This window comes from Cervus elaphus, chromosome 19, assembly GCF_910594005.1.
Source record: "Cervus elaphus chromosome 19, mCerEla1.1, whole genome shotgun sequence".
NCBI classification, from domain to species: domain Eukaryota; kingdom Metazoa; phylum Chordata; class Mammalia; order Artiodactyla; family Cervidae; genus Cervus; species Cervus elaphus.
In genome coordinates this window covers 58,765,273-58,785,632 of record NC_057833.1, presented here as the reverse complement: position 1 = coordinate 58,785,632, position 20,360 = coordinate 58,765,273, and the positions used below count along the sequence as shown (strand labels likewise).

The 20,360-nt window shown below is 32.6% G+C and overlaps 1 protein-coding gene across 25 annotated transcripts in view; it reads right to left on the bottom strand.

The window, feature by feature from the left end:
* Positions 1 to 20,360, bottom strand: part of ZBTB20 (zinc finger and BTB domain containing 20) — an 848,937-nt gene that overhangs the window by 506,967 nt on the left and 321,610 nt on the right. For 2 of the 25 annotated variants that reach the window (XM_043874091.1, XM_043874102.1), the window contains one exon: positions 17,351 to 17,412. The exons of 21 other annotated variants lie outside the window; for them this stretch is intronic. The gene's annotated coding sequence lies outside the window, so the exon portion shown is untranslated. Of the gene's footprint in view, positions 1 to 9,215; positions 9,327 to 17,350; positions 17,413 to 20,360 lie in introns of all 25 variants that reach the window. 2 more of the 25 variants (XM_043874097.1, XM_043874101.1) reach the window with 1 other exon arrangement.

Genomic DNA, 20,360 nt, shown 5'->3' with positions numbered 1-20,360 from the left:
ATTTCAAGTTCCAAAATCTGTTAAAAATTTTTCAAGTTATCCAGAACTTAGTTATTATTAAAATTGACCACCAATGTCAGGCTTCTTTAATCAAGATAGAATCTTGCCAGGCTTTATAGAATACAGTCAATACCCAGTGATGCACTGGTAAACAACTCAGTAATCAATGCAAATTACAAAGCCCGTAAGAATGCTTCTCTTGGCAGAGACCCTTTAGCAAAGAAAGTTGTACATTCTGCACTAGTTAAAGATTCTGAATGTCTTTCCAGAGAAGGAGCAAATGCATTATATTACAGTAACCCATCGTAAGTCACAAGGCCAAAAAACAAAGCCCCAGACAATAATAAACTTAAGAGGGGTGAAGAACTATAGATCTTAGTAATGACTAAGAAAAAAAGGACTGCTTCTGACTACACTCTACTTTTTAAAATCCTCACTTAGGTAGGGGTTTTATATTTCACCAGGTCACAGAACTTCAAGGAAAGAGCTACAAACCACTCCAATTTAGGAAGTCTATGCTCATCCAGGCAGTTCTCTTAATGCTCTCCCAATTCTTCAGCACCTGATCGGATTGTTTTAGAGAGCTCACTCACCTCTCTATGACCATACTTGCCTGTGGTCAGCATGAGACCAAATGACAATATTTGATTATTTCTCTTAGTCTTTGTTTCCTTTTCACTTAAAAATTTATTGTGAAAAAATTCAAACATATGCAAGAGTAGAGAGTATAGTAAAATAGGACTCCCCTCTCCCCAAAAGAAAAGAACTCCTATGTATTTATTACCCGAGGTCAGTGTTTACTTCATCTATGCTCTAACCAACTTTTTCTTCCACCAGATCATTTTAAAGACAATCCCAGATGTCATATTATTCCATCTATTAATATGTTAGTATATATTATTTAAAAAGAATGGCTAAAAAAAATCACACCACCATTATACCACATCAAAAATAATAGTAATTAATATTATCAAATATTCTGTTAAATGATTGACTATCTTTTTTAACAGCTGACTAGTTTGAATTAAGATCTGAACAATATCTGCACATTACATTTGAATCACAATTCCCCTTTAACCTATAAATTTCCCATTTCTTTTAAACATTTTAACTTTTAATTTTGAAGTAATTTCACATATATGGAAAAGTTGCAAAGGTAGCTCAAAGAATTCTCATATTTCCTTCACTATGTTCTCTTAACTTTAACATTTTACATAACCAAGGTAAGAAATTAACATTGATACAATACTATTACCTAAACTACAGACTTTATTCAGATGTCACCAGCTTTTCCACTAATATATTTTGTCTCTTTCAAGGATCTAATCCATGATACCACACTGCATTTAGTTATCTTTTATCCTAAATCTCCTCTGCATGCTAAATCGCTTCAGTTGTGTCTGACTCTTTGTGACCCTATGGACTGTAGCCCATCATTCAGATTCTCCAAGCAAGAATAATTGGAGTGGGCTGCCATAATGCTCTTCTCTAAAATCTCCTCTGATCTGTAACAATTTCTCAGTTTTTTCCTGTTCTTCAGGACCTTGATAGTTTTGAAGAGGAGTGGTCAGATATTTCGTGAAATGGTCCTCAGTTTGGATTTGTCTGATGTTTCCTCATAATTGTGCTTCCCTTGTGGCTCAGCTGGTAAAGAATTTTCCCACAATGTGGGAGAGACCCTGGGTTCGATCTCTGGGTTGGGAAGATCCCCTGGAGAAGGGAAAGGCTACCCACTCCAGTATTCTGGCCTGGAGAATTCCATGGACTACACAGTCCATGGGGTTGCAGAGTTAGACACGACTGAGAGACTTTCACTTCACTCCTCATAATTAGACTGGGGTTACAGTTTTAGAGAATGCAAAAGAATGAAGTGCTCTTCTGTTAACATTATGTCACGGGGTCTCTGATATCCACATGACTTATCACTAGGGATGTTAATCTTGGTCATTTGGTTAAAGGAGTATCTGCCAGGTATCACTTTCTTTAGTTTTAATAAGCATAATTTCTTCAAGTTTATTGAAGTATGATTATGCAATAAAATTCATCCTTGTAAGTGTAAAATTTAATGATTTTAAGTAAATTTAGAGTTCCGCTATCATCACCACAATTCAGTGTTAGAACATTTTTGTCACTCCAAAAAAGATCCTTCATGTTCTTGGGCAGTCAATTCCCACTATTATTCCCAGTCCCAGACAACTAATCTGCTTTCTGTCTCCAAATATTTACATTTTCTGACCATTTCTTATAAATGCAATCACACAATATGTGGTTTCTTGCATTTGGCTTTTTTTTTCTCTTATCATAATGTTTTTCAGATTGATACATGCTGTGGTATATAGTGGGACTTCCCAGGTGGCACAGTGGTGAAGAATCTGCCTGCCAGTGAAGGCGGCACGGGGGTTTGATCCCTGGTTCGAGAAGATCCCCTGAAACAGGAAATGGCAACTTACTCCAGTATTCTTGCCTAGAAAATTCCATGGATAGAGGAGCCTGGCAGTCTGCAGTCCATGGGCTTGCAAAGAGTCAGATACGACTGAGTGATTGAACACACAGGTACAAAGCATATAGCAATAATCTCTTCCATTTTATGTATGAATAGTATGCCTTTGTATGAATATATGACATTTTGTTAATCCATTCATCAGTTGATGGACATGTGGATTTCTTCCAATTTTTTACTATTATGAATAATGCTGCTATGTGCATTTGCATATGTATGCCTCACTGTGGACACGTTTTCATTTCTCTTAGGGAGATTCCTAGAAGTGGAATTGCTGGGTCAGAAAAATAAGTTTATTTAACTTTTAAGATATCAAGTTATTTTCTAAAGAGGCTGTACCATTTTAAATTCTGACCAGCAACCTATGAGGGTTCCAGTTTGTTTCTCTCTTCACCAGCATTTGTTACTCTGCCTGTCTTTTTACTATAGCCACAACAGTTGGTATAAAGTAGTATCTCACTTCAGTTTTAATTTACGTTTCCTTGAAGATTAATGACATTGAACATCTTTTAATGTGCTTATTAGACATCGTTATATATTTTTTGGTGAAATATCTATTCAAATATTTTGTCCAATTTCTTCATTGGGTTGTTTTTTTTATGATTGAAGAATTCTTTATGTATTATGAAATTTAAAAATATTTTATTATATATATATTTGTAGAGCATAAATTTTCTCCCAGTATTTTCACTTTAGTGGAATCCTTTGAAGTGCAAGAGTTTTTAATTTTGATGAGATCCAAATTACTAAACTTTTTTCTTTTTTGTATCATGCTTTTAGGGTCAGATATAAAACTCTGTGTACCATAAGGTCATGAAGATTTTCTCATTTCTTTATAGAAGTCTTATAGTTTTAGCTCTTGCATTTAGATCCATGATCTATTTTGAGTTAATCTTTGTGTATGGTGTGAGGTAGAAATCTAATTTTTTAAAAAATTTTTGTATAGTCTTAGCTCCATGGATATTTATTTATATTTATATTTATTATATAATTTATATATAATTTATATATTATATATAATATATTATAATTATATAATAATTTATATAATATATAAATTATATAATTTATAATTTATATTTATATTATTTATATAATTATATTATTTATATTTTACACAATAAAATTACTTACAATTACAGTACTGTATGTTCTTCCACATTACAGTTTTTATAAAAAAGTTTTTAAAACCTGGAAGTTTAAGTTATCTAACTTTGTTCTCCTTTTCAAAATTATTTTTATTGTTCTGAGTCCTTTGCATTTTCACATGAACTTTAGGATCAGGTTGTCAGTTTTTATAAAAATGCGTTTATTCTTTTTGATTCTTTTTCTATTCTTGTGAATAGAATTGTTTTCTTAATTTCATTGCTTGTTGCTAGTACAGGCATACCTCACTTTATTGTGCTTTGTTTTATTGTACTTTGTAGATACTGCATTTCTTACAAATTGAATGTTTGTGGTAACTGCTTCAAACAAGTCTACAGGTACCATTTTTTCCAAAAGCATTTGCTGATTCCATGTCTCTGTGTCACACTTTGGTAATTCTTTCAATATTTCAGTGTTTCATTATTTTATTTCTTAAGGCAATTAAAAAAAATTTTTTTATTTATGTATTTTTGGCTGTATTGGGTCTTTGCTGCTCAGGTTTTTCTCTCTTTTTTTAAAAAATTTTTATTAGTTGGAGGCTAATTACTTTACAATATTGTAGTGGTTTTTGCCATACATTGACATGAATCAGCCATGGATTTACATGTGTTCCCCATCCCGATCCCCCTCCTGCCTCCCTCCCCACCCCATCCCTCTGGGTCTTCCCAGTGCACCAGCCCCGAGCACTGGTCTCTTTGTTATTAATGATTTCTGATGCAAAAGACTCCAACTAGGTGAAGTCTCAGATGATAGAATTTTTAGCAGCAAAGTCTTTTAAATGAAAGTGTGTACATACATAATGCTATTGCACACTTAATAGAACTACAGTATAGTATAAACATAATTTTATATGAATTATTGAAATCAAAAGATTTGTGTGACTTGTTTAATTGAAGTGGTCTGGAACTGAACCCTTAATAATTCTGAAATATGCTTATATACAGAAATACAATTGACTTGTGTATAATGCTCTTGTACTCAGTGAACATGTTATGCTCATTTTTCAGTTTGTATGTGTGTGTGCATGCATTTCTTAATGCTTAATGCTACATACTTTTAACATTTTCTGCAAATAAAAGTTTTACTTTTTACTTTCCAATCTGGATACTTTTGATTTCTTTCTTTTCTGTTTCTTTTTTTCTTTCTTTGCTTTATTTCCTCTTTTTTCTTTATTTTTCTTGCATTTCTGGACAAATATGCTAGTACAGTCTTTAACAGAAGAGGTGCTATCTGACAGCCCTGCCTTTTTCCGTTATCTTAAACCACTCAGTTTTTCATCATTAAGGATATTAATTGTAGGGTTTTTTTCTTGGATGCTTCTTATTTAGGTATATGTATTCTATTCTTAGATTGTTGAAATTTCTTTCATAAATAGATATTGGATTTTCCCATATGTTTTTGTATATCTAGTGCAATAGCTATGTGGGTCTATCCCCTATTAATATGTTCAGTTTAGTTCAGTTTAGTCTCTTAGTCCTATCCGACTCTTTGAGGCCCCATGGACCCCAGGCTTCCCTGTCTGTCACTAACTCCTGGAACTTGCTCAAACTCATGTCCATCCAACCATCTCATCCTCTGTTGTCCCCTTCTCCTCTTGCCTTCAATCTTTCCCAGCATCAGGGTCTTTTCAAATGAGTCAGTTCTTCACATCACGTGACCAAAGTATTGGAGCTTCAGCTTCAGCATCAGTCCTTCCAATGAATATTCAGGACTGATTTCCTTTTAGAATTGACTGGTTTGATCTCCTTGTTGTCCAAGGGACTCTGAAGAGTCTTCTCAAACACCACAGTTCAAAAGCATCAGTTCTTTGGTGCTCAGATTTATTTATGGTCCAACTCTCACATCCATACATGACTACTGGAAAAACCAAAGCTTTGACTGTATGGACCTTTATATTACATGAATTGATTACTGGATATTAAATCAATTGCACTCCTAGGATAAATGGTCAGAGTACATAATAATACTACAAATTGCTGTATTTGCTTTGTGAATACTTTGTAGAGGATTTTAGTTTCTATAATTATGAGGAATACTGCTTTACTTTCTTATGATGTGTTTGTCTGGATTTGGTCTCAGGGTAATACTACTGAAATAGAATGAATTGAAAAGTGTCCCTGCTCTCTCCATTTTTGGGAAAATTTTTGAAAAATTGGTGTTATTTCTACTTTAAATATTGGATAGGATACAGTGAAGTCATTTGCATCCAGACTTTTCTTAGTAGGATCACTTAATTAATAATTCCATCTTTTTATTGTTATAGGTTCATTTAGATTTTCCATTTCCTTTTGAATCAGTTTTGGTAATTTATGTATTTCTAGAAGTGATACCATTTTTTCTAAGTTGCCTTATTTCTTGGAATATGTTTTTTCATAGTGTTACCTTTTAATCTTTTAAATTTCTTTGGGGTTGATAATGTCTCCTCTTTCATTTCTGATTCTGGTAATATGTTACATCCTGTCCGTTTTTCTTGGTCAGTCAAGCTAAAAATCTGTCAATTTTGTTGCTCTATTCTAATAAGCAACTTTTGGTTGCACTGAGTTTCTCTATTATTTCTATTATATATTTCATTGATTTATGCTCTGATCTTTATTATTTCCTTCTTCTTTGAGTTTTTAATATACCATATTTATGTTTACCTAAATAATTACATTATCAGTGTTTTTTTATTTTTTGGGTATATTTTAAATACTGTTTGCTGTCATTTCTTTTTAGCCTGAAGAATTTCCTTCATTATTTCTTATAAGGCATGTCTGGTAGCAGTGAATTCTCTTTATTTATATTTTAATATCTTTATTTTACCTTCATTTTGAACAGTTTTTCTGGATATGAAATTCTTGATCATCATTTTAAAAATCTTTATTTCCTTTAACACTTTGAATATATTACCTCTCTGCCTTCTGACTTTAAATGTTTTTGATGGGAAATCAACTGTTAATCATAGTGGTGTTCCCTGTATTGAATCAGTCTTTTTTTCTCTTGTTGCTTTCAAGAACTCTCTTTCTCTTTGGCTTTCTAAGTTTGATTGTGAAGTGACTATGTATAGATTTTCATGGTTATGATGTTTGGAATTTTCTTGAGCTTCTTAAGCATGTAGATTAATATTATTCATAATATTTGGCAAGTTTTTGGCCACTGTTACTTTGAATATTCTTTTTCTTTTCTCTTCTGCCCTCATTCTCTCCCATCGCACATGTTAATATGCTTGATGGTTTCTCACAGATCTCTGAAGCTCTATTTTAATTTTTCTTCTTCATTTTTTTCTGTTCTTAAAATTTGGTAATTTCTACTGATCAACTTCAAGCTCACTGATTTTTTTTTTTCTTCTGCAATCTCAAATCTGCTTTTGAGTCCCTCTAGTACATTTTTTAACTTTAATTAATGTTCTTTTTAACTTCAGATTTTTGTTTCTTTTAAAAATAATTTATACCTTTATATTAATATACTTTGTTTGACTAGTAACTGTAGTAAATACTGTATTTAATTGTTTAACATGATTTCCTCACTTATTTAAGCATATTTGTAATAGCTGCTTTCAAGTCTTTTTTTGCTGAATTCAACTTCTGCTCTTCCCCTAACCTAGAGATACTTTCTATTGACTGCTTTTTAAACTAGGTGTGGGTTAAAATCTTGTTTTCTTACATGTCTCAAATTTTTTTTCTTGCAAATTGACATTTTATATAATACACTGTAGTAACTATGACTTCTAACTTTTCCCTCAGGGTATTGTTGCTGCTATTGCTATTTATTTGCTTTTTAGTGACTTACCTTTCTAGTTCTGTGGTATCTGTCTCTCTCATACTATGTAGCTACTGAAGTCTCTGGTCAGGTTTTATAATTTCCATTTTCATTTCTTAACTAAGACTTGCCCCAGTATCAGCATAATTTGCAGTTTGCATCCGATGGCTGGTCAGAGTTGTATTCAAACAACTCAGGCCAATAAAATAACACACTTTGCTGATAAATATGTATATGGGTTGGAGAATTCATTCAAAGTTCAGTCAGTTTACAAGTCTTCCTTGGTTCTTATGTTCCACTAGGCTCCTTCTTATCTCTTCTACAGTCTAGGATATGTGAATATCCTGGACCTTCTGTGATCTTTCCTGAAATATGCATGAAGACTTTCAAACCACCAAAAATATGTTAATTTTATCAAGGAGCCATATGGTAGTCTTCTCATCCAATCCTTCTTATTAAATTTCTGGTTAATATGCCAGTCTATGGATAAGGCAATGGCAACCCACTCTAGTACTCTTGCCTGGAAAATCCCATGGATGGAGGAGCCTGGTAGGCTGCAGTCAACGGGGCTGTGAAGAGTCAGACACGACTGAGCGACTTCACTTTCGCTTTTCACTTTCATGCATTGGAGAAGGAAATGGCAACCCACTCCAGTGTTCTTGCCTGGAGAATCCCAGGGATGGGGGAGCCTGATGGGCTGCCATCTATGGGGTTGCATTGAGTTGGACATGACTGAAGTGACTTAGCAGCAGCAGCATGCCAGTCTACTGCCTACCCCGACCTGAATTGCAATCTCAGTCTAGCTATGAGGTTTACACTTCCTTTTGGTTTGCCACTGAGATTGCTACTATTTTGACATTACCCAGGGGCATGTGGTTCTTCACGTTCTATTCCACCAAGCCAGCAGTGGAGCTGTGGTTTTCATGGCTGGCCCTGCCTGAACTATTGTGCTAGTCAAGTTTGGGGAGGGGTGAGGAGTGGAGGTAGGCCCAACTGAAACACCAGACCCCACTTACACCAGTTGTATCACAATAATCATTAATGTAGCTCCTTTTGCTCTCAAAAACATCCAATTTAGGTAATAAAAATTATAGTCTCCTTCTACATAGTGATACTAAACAATTTACAATATTCCTTCAGCAAAATTATTTGCCTTTTAATGCAAGAATCAGAGGCCCAACTGCAGGGATGTGTGTATGGGTGGGTGAGGAGGTCCAACTGCTACTGAATGAAAGTTTCTGTGATGGTTAGATGTGTACAGAATATCCTCAACTGCCTGTCTCCCTAAAGCGTTAGAAAGCACAAACATTTTGGGAGACAAGAATGTCTGTCAATTCTGAAAATCCTTAATTGGTTGGGCCATGGGCTTCCCTTGTGGCTCAACTGGTAAAGAATCCGCCTGCAATGTGGGAGGCCTGGGTTCGATCTCTGGGTTGGGAAGATCCTCTGGAGAAGGGAAAGGCTACCCACTCCAGTATTCTGGCCTGGAGAATACCATGGACTGTATAGTCTATGGAGTTGCAAAGAGTCGGTCGTGACTGAGCAACTTTCACTTCACTTCACTTCATGAGAATTGGGAGGTTGATGGAGGATCAGGATGAGGGTGCTAAATTTCAGCCATAGGAGATAAATAATTTTGCCTTGCTTTACAGAGCTAAGAGGAGTCACTCAATGAGAATAGGTAGAATTACATGATTTATAAAGGACTGCTAGGAAATTTAGAGCTTGAATGAGCTGAATAAATCCATGCTAAGTGGTTGTGGAGAACATAGACTTAATCTTTTATAAAATAGTAGCTCAGAGGTCTCATTAAAGAGGTTCAAATACTTACTCGGATCAGGTTAGTATTCACCAAGTTATTCTTTCATGGTTTTCTGTCTCAGTTTATATCCACCCAGGAACATACTAAGGTGATATATTCCTCTGGGAGCTTAAATAACTCCTATAAAACAGAAAATTCCCATATAGAAATGGGAGCAATACGCACTTTAAAAGTGATTTTTGCTTTACATGATGATCCACAAAAAATTCCCTTGAGAGAGTCTCCTAGAGCATTTAAATTATGAATAGATTTACAAAATCACTCCTATCACATAAAATGAGATAAACATGTAGTATCTGCTTCTAGGAATTTTCAAAACTGTTTTTTTCCTTCAAAGAGACTGCAAGGTATGTGAAAATCAGCAAAAATTTGTGCACTAGAAATTCAGAATATATGATGCATTAACTTCAAATATCTTACTGATTTTTTTTGAATCAACATTATGCTTCACAATTTACAAAGTGTTGAAGAAATCAGTGTCCACCAAACTTCATCTAATTAAAATGTCATAATAATTCATTTTTGACCCAGGAATGTGTAACAGTAAATGTTACTATTGCTATATGGAATACAAAGAGTCTAATCCATGAAACAAAACATGCCAACATTATATAAATTGCTTAAGGACATGAATAAGTCTGATGATGGAGTATTTGATGAAATTCCATCAACTTGTAGCATGTATCAGTTAGGCAATACACAGGGTACAACAAAGAAGAAACTTGGAACCTCCATCTTTCTACTATGTAGATTAGAGCAAAATCAAAATAAATGTTTAGAGAGATTTTTTTGGATCTATGAAATAATACTTCTCTAGCTAATCTCTCAGGTAAAGCGGGTAGATACCTTTTAGCTGTGTTTTTTTTTTTTTTTTTTTTTTAGCTGTGTGTTTTTATTAGGCTTTTCAATCTCTATAGAAGAATTTTAATACATCTTCTAACCTGATTACTATTTCTGCCTTTAATTAACAAAGAATAGCTGGATTCTAAATGTTTCCTAGTAACACCATCTAGAATTCACAGTCATCCAATACCAATCTAAGGCCGAACTTAGAGAAATAGTATATAAAGGAAACTAAAAGTGATATAGTCCTTTCACTGGAGCTCAGTATCTAGATAAATTCTAAAATCCTACTTTGAGTTATACCAGAATGAAGTGTATTCTACCTGGTCTGTATTTTATGGGATTGAAAATACCAAATTGCACGTTACTGAAATGTTATCAATCTATAATGGAGGGCCACAACTGAAGTGCACCTATAAAATATTATTTGTTTCTCATGAAAATGAATATTGGTCATGCTATTTATGATAAAACACAGTGATCCCTTTATACACTGATGGGTATCATAGGAAGATAGTTATTTCTAGTCTTAATAAAAGCAATATAGTTTTTCAAAACATACAAGAATCAACCTAGTTTTTCTAGGAACTGGACTTGATAGACTTATTTATACCTTTATAGTTACTTTATTTCATTTTCTTCTACCCTCAATGCTATTCAAATTAGATGTCTGAAGAAAAGTAATAGATTTGTATCATGAGGGTTCAAGACTAAAATATAGCTTAGATAAGCATCTTTTACTAATTCATCTGAAGGTGATTCTTGGCTTTCTATGTAAGAATAGAATAACTTGGAACCTATGGAGCAATAGTAGCTATTTTCAACTCACTAATAAAGCATATAAAATAGGGCAGTTATGACTGACTGTGCAGGTTGTACCCTGTACAAGGGCACCTAGTATAGCAGTGTGTTCTACTTTATAAGCTATATTCCCTGGCCAAGCTACATCACCTGGAAGAGGGTTTCCTTTAATACTTACACAAAGGTGGAACCTTTCTGAAGTTGTTCTTAACCTCTGCACGAGTAACAGAAGCCCTCTATAACATGTTTTTAGCATGTAACAGAAGCCCTCTATAGTATTTCTAACAAAATATAATTGATTGCATTGATACTTAGTCAGTTTCCTAGTTGTTACATGTTACATGAATGCTTGGGTAAATCTGCTTACCACTTGAGTTTGAGTCTTCATGACTTGGACTAAGCAGTTTTTAAAAAACAGAATGTTAGTTATAGAATAGGAGAAAAGGATGCTCCTACTGTCTTTCTTTGTAGGAAAACCTACCTTACATCAGATCATATTCTCAACATACTAAAGGCTTTTCTTCCGAAATAGAGTTGAGAAGTGAGTACAGAGCATAATACTATTCATATTATTATGATCTCACTGATTAAATTGTCTCCATTGTGGAATTTTCAAGCAATGAGAAAAGAAATTTTTAAAAATCTTAAATAAGTTTAGAGACAATGGGTTATTTGTATAATGGAAGGCCAATTCACTTCAGTCGTGTCCGACCCTGTGCGACCCCATAGACGGTAGCCCATCAGGCTCCTCTGTCTCTGGGGTTCTCCAGGCAAGAATACTGGAGTGGGTTGCCATTTCCTTCTCCAGAATAATGGAATACTTTGCCTAAATTTAGCTGGTGGTATCCACTCTCCCTGAGAAATTTTATACAGTTAACTCTCAATTAATGATTTGCAAGTGAGTGATGCATGAAACATTTTATATTAATCTTTTTTTTACTACAAAATTAACACATATTCATTGCAAAAGACCTGTAAAATACAGAACAGTCTAAGAAAAAAACTACAAACACCGGAAGTCTGATCACAGAGTCAACCAACCACTACTGACACTTCAGCATTTAATTGAGACATGACAATTTTAATCCCAGTTTGGCTTTCTTTTTCTCCTCTGCACATCATTGCCTCCTATTTTCACTATTTGGTATTTAAACAATAGTAATTATTTTTTGCAAATTAATTTAGTAATTAACCAAGTATGATTTTATTTCATAGGTCTGATATAGATTATTATTCATTCTTATTGTTCATTGTTGTTGTTGAGCTATTCATTAGAATATAAGGTAAATTTTATCTAATCCTGCCCTATGAAGATTATCTATTATACACAACAAAGTATGACATTACATACTTTGTGTCAGATCATTTCTGTTTCATAATAGGGATGCTAGGAATATCTTTCTTAACGTATGAAAAACAAGAAGTAAAATGGTGAATTTATGCTACAGTTAAATATTATATACAAGACCAAAGGCAAATCATTCTCAATAATACACTTATTACTTTATTTTTGTCTTTACTGTATTATTTCAAACTACATTATTAGTATGGGAAAAAACAGAGTTAACTATGCTTATAAAGGTAAAGTACCATAAAAGCCCCAATGCATCTCTTTCAAGAGGAGCTATCTGAGGAGCTATCCTCTTTCTGTGAACTCTGTCATGTAGAATTACATCATCTCCCATGGCTCAGATTATTTCCAATTCATAAAATGCTTTAACAAAAACTGTTATGAAGTGGGTTCTGTTATATATTCATATAACTTCCTCCTCACTTTGGTTTAGCACAGAAATACACAATACATCAATATGTGTTTCATTAAGACAGTTGTTTTGATATAGTAACAAGTTGGGCAAATAGAGGAAGTGTGCTGGATGTAATTTATTTACATTTTAGTAAGACCTCAGATGAATGATACCACACAGGAAGCTCATAGTGAGGTTATGAAGAAATAGTGGCTGAAAAATGCCTTGAAGTTTGGAAGCCATTAAGTATTACTTAATCAATAGCATTGCTTCTGACTTAAGATAGTATAACAGTTCCACAGGGATAGGTACTGTGGTCTATGACAAATATTATTCAATGCAGGCATTAAAAATTAAGGGGGTATATAAATTTTCCAAAATATGATAAATTTTTGAGGTTGTAACTTAGAACATACATCAAATGATAAAGTTTTAAATGGATGGCCTACGATATAAAAATCCCATCAAAGTCCAAAGGATAGAACTATGCTTCCCTAATACACAAAAGCTTACTGCTAAAATTTCCTTTTAGTAGAGATGCTAACTTTGTGTTAGCATTTGGATGTCTCCTACTTAGCATGTTAATCCTTTTGTGAATGATTATAAATATCAAAGCAAGTTCTTTAATGAAATAAGAAATTCAGAAGACAACAATTTTCAGTCTACAATTATAGTAGCCTGTACTATTTCTGTCTCCAAATTCTGAGCAGTTCACCTTTGCTTTTAAGACAAATTATTACTGGGAATATTTCAGAGATTAATGTGCATGGCATTTAGCTATTCAGCATGTTCCAAAGAGAATTTTTAAAAATCTTGAAAAAGTAAATAAAATTTTCAAGCAGAAACTGAGAAAATAATGATAAAAGTATGATAAAGATATGAAAAGCATAAAGAGGTCAAGGTGTGGACAACATACAAAAGGTATGTTGTGAATTTTAATATATTTGCTTAAATGTAGAATAAGACTATATTTGTATTAGCCATTATAAAAAGTAAATATTTTATTAGTATTTGTTGTTTTTGCACTTTCCCTTTATATCTTAATCTGCCAACTAGAAAGCAAGCTCATTGCAAGTAAGAAATTTTTGTTTTCCTGTACTATAATTCATAATAATTAGCATGCTGCTGAGTAGAAAATTGATTTGTAATATTTCTTTATTTGTTTGGTGTGAAATATAAAGTACCTGGCCAAGAGGGTATAGTTTAAAAATAATGACTCATGCATACTGTATAAAAGAACAAAATAAAAGTTTCTAAGAATTAAAATAAATTATAACACTAAATGGGAAAAATGAGATTAATTATGCTAAGCTGACCTAAGGCACTAAAATTAATACAAAGAACTATCTTTAACTGAAAATAAATCAATGTCAATGCACACTTAAAACTTATAGACAATTAAGACTTCCAGAGAAATGAAAACATGAAGATGGCATCATGAGAATGGTTTGACTCAATATAACATACCATTTCTGTAATACTCTATAAGAAGTGATAAATTATGATAAGAATTCTGATTTCCTGATTGTATAGCATATGAACTATCTATATTACAGTAATTTATAGAATTTCAAGTTTTATAGATGTTCTTGATGAGAATTTGAGCACTATGACTTCAGATGTTAAAAACTCATAATTTCAATTGTAAATCAAAATTTTAGTTTTAACAATTCTTAAAAATCACATTTTGAAATGGTAAACAATTAGGTAGCCTTCAAAGTATTCTTAATAAACTCTTAAATGTAAAGTTTTTCTAGCAATTCAGGGGAAATTTAATAATGGGAAATCATTCATTATAAATCTCTTAATGAATTATCATGGTCTGAATAATCCTTATGTTTTTAAGGGAAGAGGTCATGAATCTGAATTCCAAAACTTAGTGAACCATTTCTGGCACAGTGCTGAATAAATGTGTGTTGGAATTGATTTTAATTGAAAAAGATATCACAAGAAAAGTCTATGTCCATCAACCAGTTAGAGTTTGACAATATTGACCCCCAAAACACATGTGGTATGCTTTAATACATTCTTAATAAACAAAGAAAGGGTTAGAGAATAGTATTCTAAGTCACCTTACCAGTATAATAAAGAATATCTGTCTTAAATCAACAATTAATATCCATATTAACAATGGAATAAACTAGCATCATTATCACATAATCAAGAACAAGAATGTTTCCTATCATGATGATTATTAACTTCTAGCCAGTGAAACAGAACATTAAACAGAAATAAGAGGGGAAAAATAAGATAGAGTCATTATTGTTTGCAGACAATTTCATGACCTTGAAAACTCAAGAGAATTTATAAGAAGCTCTTAAAATTGTTAAGAAAGTTGAATAAAACAGCTAGGTTATAAATATCATAAGAAGATATGACTTTTCTCCTGAACAATTAAAAAATGAAATGTAAGCAATTAAGGACAATAACAAGAATACAGCATGCTTATACTTGAATTAAACAGGAAATCTGGGGACCTATATGAATATAGACAGCTTATTTACATCAGAAGCATTACATAAATAGATACATGCAATACTTCTAAAGGTGATGGCTAAATATTGCAAATATATGAATACTACTTGACAGGTTTAATTACATTCCAGTGGATCATTTTTATAAAATCAATGAAGTAAATTAATCTTGAATAATAAGTAGGTGATAATAGTCAAAGTACTCTTAAAAAAAGAACAAAAAGGAAGGATTTGACTTAGATCTGTAAACATACTGTGGAGTTCTAATGGAAACAGTATGGAACCAGTGAGAGAAATGAAAAAACAGTTAGTCCAAAAATAGATCCTAATGCTGATTATAAAATTAGTAAGCAAGAAAGATGATACCCAAATGAATGAGGAAATGGTGCTGGGACAGTTGATTAACTATTGGGAACAAAAGTAAGACACTTAAACTTTAGGTGAAACTAATTTCTGAAAAGGATAGAGAATTAAAAATACAAAATAAAACCATGATGATATTATAAAAATGATGAATACTTACTAGACTTCAAGTTGTTTGAAAAGTAGATAAAAGCAAAGGCCACAGTCAGAAATAAAAAAATACAGCAGAATTGACCAAATAAATATTTAAAATTTTCTCACATCAACAACAGCAAAATGGCATATGAAAACTGGAGAAATCCTTTTGCAACAAGTTTGACAAAATTAATAACTTAGCATTTAAAAAATCTTATAAATCATTCAGACATATATGAGTAAAGGATATGAGCAAACAATATTTAAAATGAAAACAATGGCAAATAAGCATATGTAAAACATTCTGGCTCTGCATCAATCAATTCAATGTGAATTAAAACAAAATAAATCCACTTTTTGGTTGCTAAATTGGCAAATATTTATAAAGGATACTATTTAAAGCAGGTAAGAGAATAGTTAGAAGAGTACTCTCACATATAATTAGGGAGGAGTTATCAAAAGGAATTTGAAAAGTTTATATACTCTAACCCAAAAATAATCTTCTAATTAATACTGAAAATATAATCCAAGATGCAGATAAAAATCTAAATATAAGAATAGTCCTTACAGCAGTAGGAACAATGGTGAAAATTAGCCAAACTGTCAAATATGGAGGATTTAAAAATTTTTGCTGCATAAATATGTTTCAGTATTAAGTAGCCATTAAAAATGTGTACTTTATGACTATTACTAATAATGTAATAAATGCTAATTTAAGAAGTACAGTCCAATTTTTATTTTAAAATACACATACAAACATATACATGAAAATATATACTTAGAAATATACATATAATTAGAAAGAAGCAGAGCAAAATCTTAGAATTATTCATTTCTATTTAAATTTTATTTGATATACATTTCTATTTTCACAGTTATTCTATTCTATGAGCATACTTTACTTTTAATATGAAAAAAATTATTTTAAACTTAAAAAGAATTTATATGTATTCAGAATCTACTCAAGAGAAAAAATTCAAGCATCAATAAAAATTAATTTTCTTATACATATGGAATTACTATGCCCATTCATCTGTGAATCGCCATAATTTTTTTATAAAAAAAATCTGAGATACCTGATTTTTAAATTTTTTTATCTGAAGAACTTGATACTTTCTCTAAATTAAGAGCTAAAAATGTAAAGTCATTTTTAAGTTCCATATTTGACCACAGTGTTCTTCAAGTGCTCTAATGACCCTTCCTCTAACAACTTCTAGATAAAGTTTACCTGTTCATCAATTCTCAGTCTCAGAATGTTTATTTGGCCCATTTAGCCAACACCAAGGAAGTCACCTTCAACCAACTGTGACAGACATAGTGAACTGTGCATTTGATTTTCTCATTTCTTTTGCCTGGAACACCAACCATGCTGAGTATTCCAAAAGTAACAATGGATGGAAGTAGGATTTTTCATCAGTGCTTAAAAAATAGCTGCCAAAGTCAAGACATGCAATAACCTTCTAAGTAAGTTTGCTGGCTCCATATTGTGCTTGAAGGCACACCCCCTCCAAACGTCTGCACTCACCATCTGCTATTCAACTGTAGAATAATGCACTCAAGTCTGGTGTTGCTTGGCATAGGCAAGGATAGTCAATGTCCAACTCCATTCTGACATGTGCACCATATCAGGAACCTTATGACACAGTCCTCAACATCAATGCAGCACTTTCAAGCCCCACTGAACATCAATCAAGTACGAATGACAGTCAAGCTGATAGACAAAATCAAAGCCAACCCTAAACACCTACTGAGCATAGAGCTCTCCAGTTTGCCTGCAGCTCACCTTCTATTAAGATGATAGCTTTGGCCCAGTCTTCCATGCCAAAACAAGTCCATGGAGTCACTCTGGCAAGAAGAAGGGTCTATATCAATGTCAACAAACAAGTTCCTTGCTGCCGACCCTACCATCTGTCCTCCTCTTCCCACCTACCTTACTTTATGTGGACCTTGATGAATGGGATTCTAATAGTCCAAGATTCTAGTTGAGCCAGCGTTTGCAGATGGGGTCAACATGACTGCCCTCTGGGCAAACACCCAGGGTAACATAGCTGAAGGGTTACCAGGATAGTGTTTTTTTACAAATTCGATGTTAGAAACAAGCAAATGACAAAGTTCCTATCAGTTCTTTAGCTTCAGGTTTGTGAATAAAGTGTTTTGTTCGGTGGTTAAAGTGAATGATTTCCCTGTAAATTCTTTGAAAATGTTAAACATACTAAAGAATAAATTTCATTTACAAAACTAAAGATAAGGGAAATAAAACAAACACATAAAGATAAAACTGAGGTTGTTTTAAAATATCCATGATGAAGTTTTAAGAGAAAGATTTGAAATTTCAGAAATATATAGAAATAAGACTTCATAATGTAATATTAATATAGAAGTATAACATTTCATTCTGCATTAGATGAAACAATATTAGAGAATATTGCACATGCTAAATGGAGAATAATAGCTTTCAGACTTATTCTCCAGAAGTTGTATAGCACTTACAGAGACTTTATAGTAGAGCAGTAGAATTTGATGCAATCTTAAATATAAATAGTTTCTGGGGAAATCAAATTTTCTGATCATAAAAAAGACATATGAAATATAATGCATCAACATTGCCTTAAAAAGTAGTAAATAAAATTAGTTTTCCGAACATTTTGACAAATCTTTTCAATTAGGTCATTAAAAATACACTTCAGACTGAAGCTAACATCATATAAAACAAACAGAAAATTTCAGGAAATTCCACTGGTTCCAACCAAAATCAATTTAATATGCTGATACAATTATGTGCCTTTATTTTTTGTTCAAGGGATACTAAATGTATTTCTAGAATGGTCTATGAATTTACCAAAAACAAAACAAGCAAAAACTTTGCCCCAAATTCAACATATCATTCATGTGAAACTGTAGGCTCTTTAAATAACTAATAATTGTAAAGAGAATCTTTACCACATGAGATAATGAATGTTAAAATGTTATATACCATAAGGCACCATACACAGAATTATTCAGAGCATCTATTACAGTGTTTTGCATATAGTAAGTACTTACTAAATGTTTATGGAATTGATTAGAATTTAATTAAAAGGAGAGGTATAATGAGACTTCTATAAGTAGATTTCAGGTCCTTTCAAGATCATGGGAAAAAGTTCAATCAGATTATATTACTGGGTACCATCAGTTGTCTTTGATGTTATGAATCAAGAAGAGCTCCTATTGTATCTAAAGAAAATTTTTGTAGAATTCTCTTTGGAGAAATTTCAGTGGAATAAAAAGCAGAATTATTTTTAATTTCTAAATATCTCCAAATTTTCTAGCATTCTTTGGTCAAGTAAGATAATGCTAAAGAAATTCTACATAAAACCCAAACTTACAATGTACCAGCCTAATCATCTGGATAATCTCTTTGAGTTTTCCTAAAATATGCTCCCATCCCATTTTCTATGGGAATTCTCCCACTGATTAACACAGAGAATGAGAATTTGGCCTGTGCTCTATAGACACCATTGAAATGTGGCCACCTGAGGCATGTAGGGAGGACATCCAGCTGGCACGCCACATGTTGCCCTGGAGTGGTGTACAATGAGACGGATATTTTGGCTAAGAATACCTGGACAGTCTCTACAAAGGCCCTGATTATGAAAAGGACTTCAGTATCATCATTGTCTCTTGAGTATAATATGAGCCAGGGAAACTTCTGTTTCTAAGTTTATATCTTTTACCCTCAAAAAGCACTTATAAGAAAAATCAAAGAAAGCTGGGCCATTTAGAATAGAATCTGAGCACTATTCACATCACTGGTAGAAACTTTTCTGAGAACCTCAGAGACTTTAAAATTGATGCTGGAGCACATTACAGACTTGACCATAAACTAAAACGTAGCAAACTCTGTAAAACAAAGTATGCAGAAACATAGAATGAAAATTTATATCTGTAGTGCAGTTGTTGGACTATATATTATGAAAATGAATTAATTTCACTCATTTAATTACTCATTTAAGAAATATCTGTTGGTTTTATTTTTATTTTAAGAAACTTGTGGGAAAGAAAATCAGACATTTGAACTGCAATGCCAATGAAACAATTTTGTCAATTTTGAATCTATTTTTTTCAAAACACCATACGTGATTAGAACACATAATGCACTAGTATTTTTGCCAATTTTTGTTTTAAAACCAAAGCTGTTTTTTGTGTTATATAAGCACAAAATCAGAAATTCAAAACCAGCAAACATATTTAGGGGTGAATTTTAAAATAAGCCCACTTGATGCTTTATTAGATCAACTTTGAGCGCCAGGAACATTTTCGTAAAATTCCACTGGGGTAAATAGGGTAGCTAGGAAACACTCCTCATAGAGAGAAAAAAGCATACGCATTATTTTCAAGTTTTGTTTAGAGTTTTTTCATCCTCCTACTGAATATTTCTGGTGATATTTACAATACAATACAAGTATAAATCTTAAGAGATTTATGATGCTGAGAAACAATTACAGCTGGGATTTACATTTGTGTTTATGTGTTATTTTGCCTATAGATTCCAAAAACTAATGAAGAAAAATTTTGATACAAAACACATCTTGGAATTGAAAGACAGATTCCATCTATCAATACACCAGTTGATAGTAGTTAAGACAGAGTTTGACAGTAAGTGAAACAAACATAATGGCTTAAATATGCCACTTCAGCCACTAGAGCTGTCATTTATGAGGTTTTTTTTGAATCATTAATTCAATGCCACATAAATAGGAATTCTTACTTTTCAACAAATTTTGGTGACAACTTGTCTACACAAAGGAAACCAA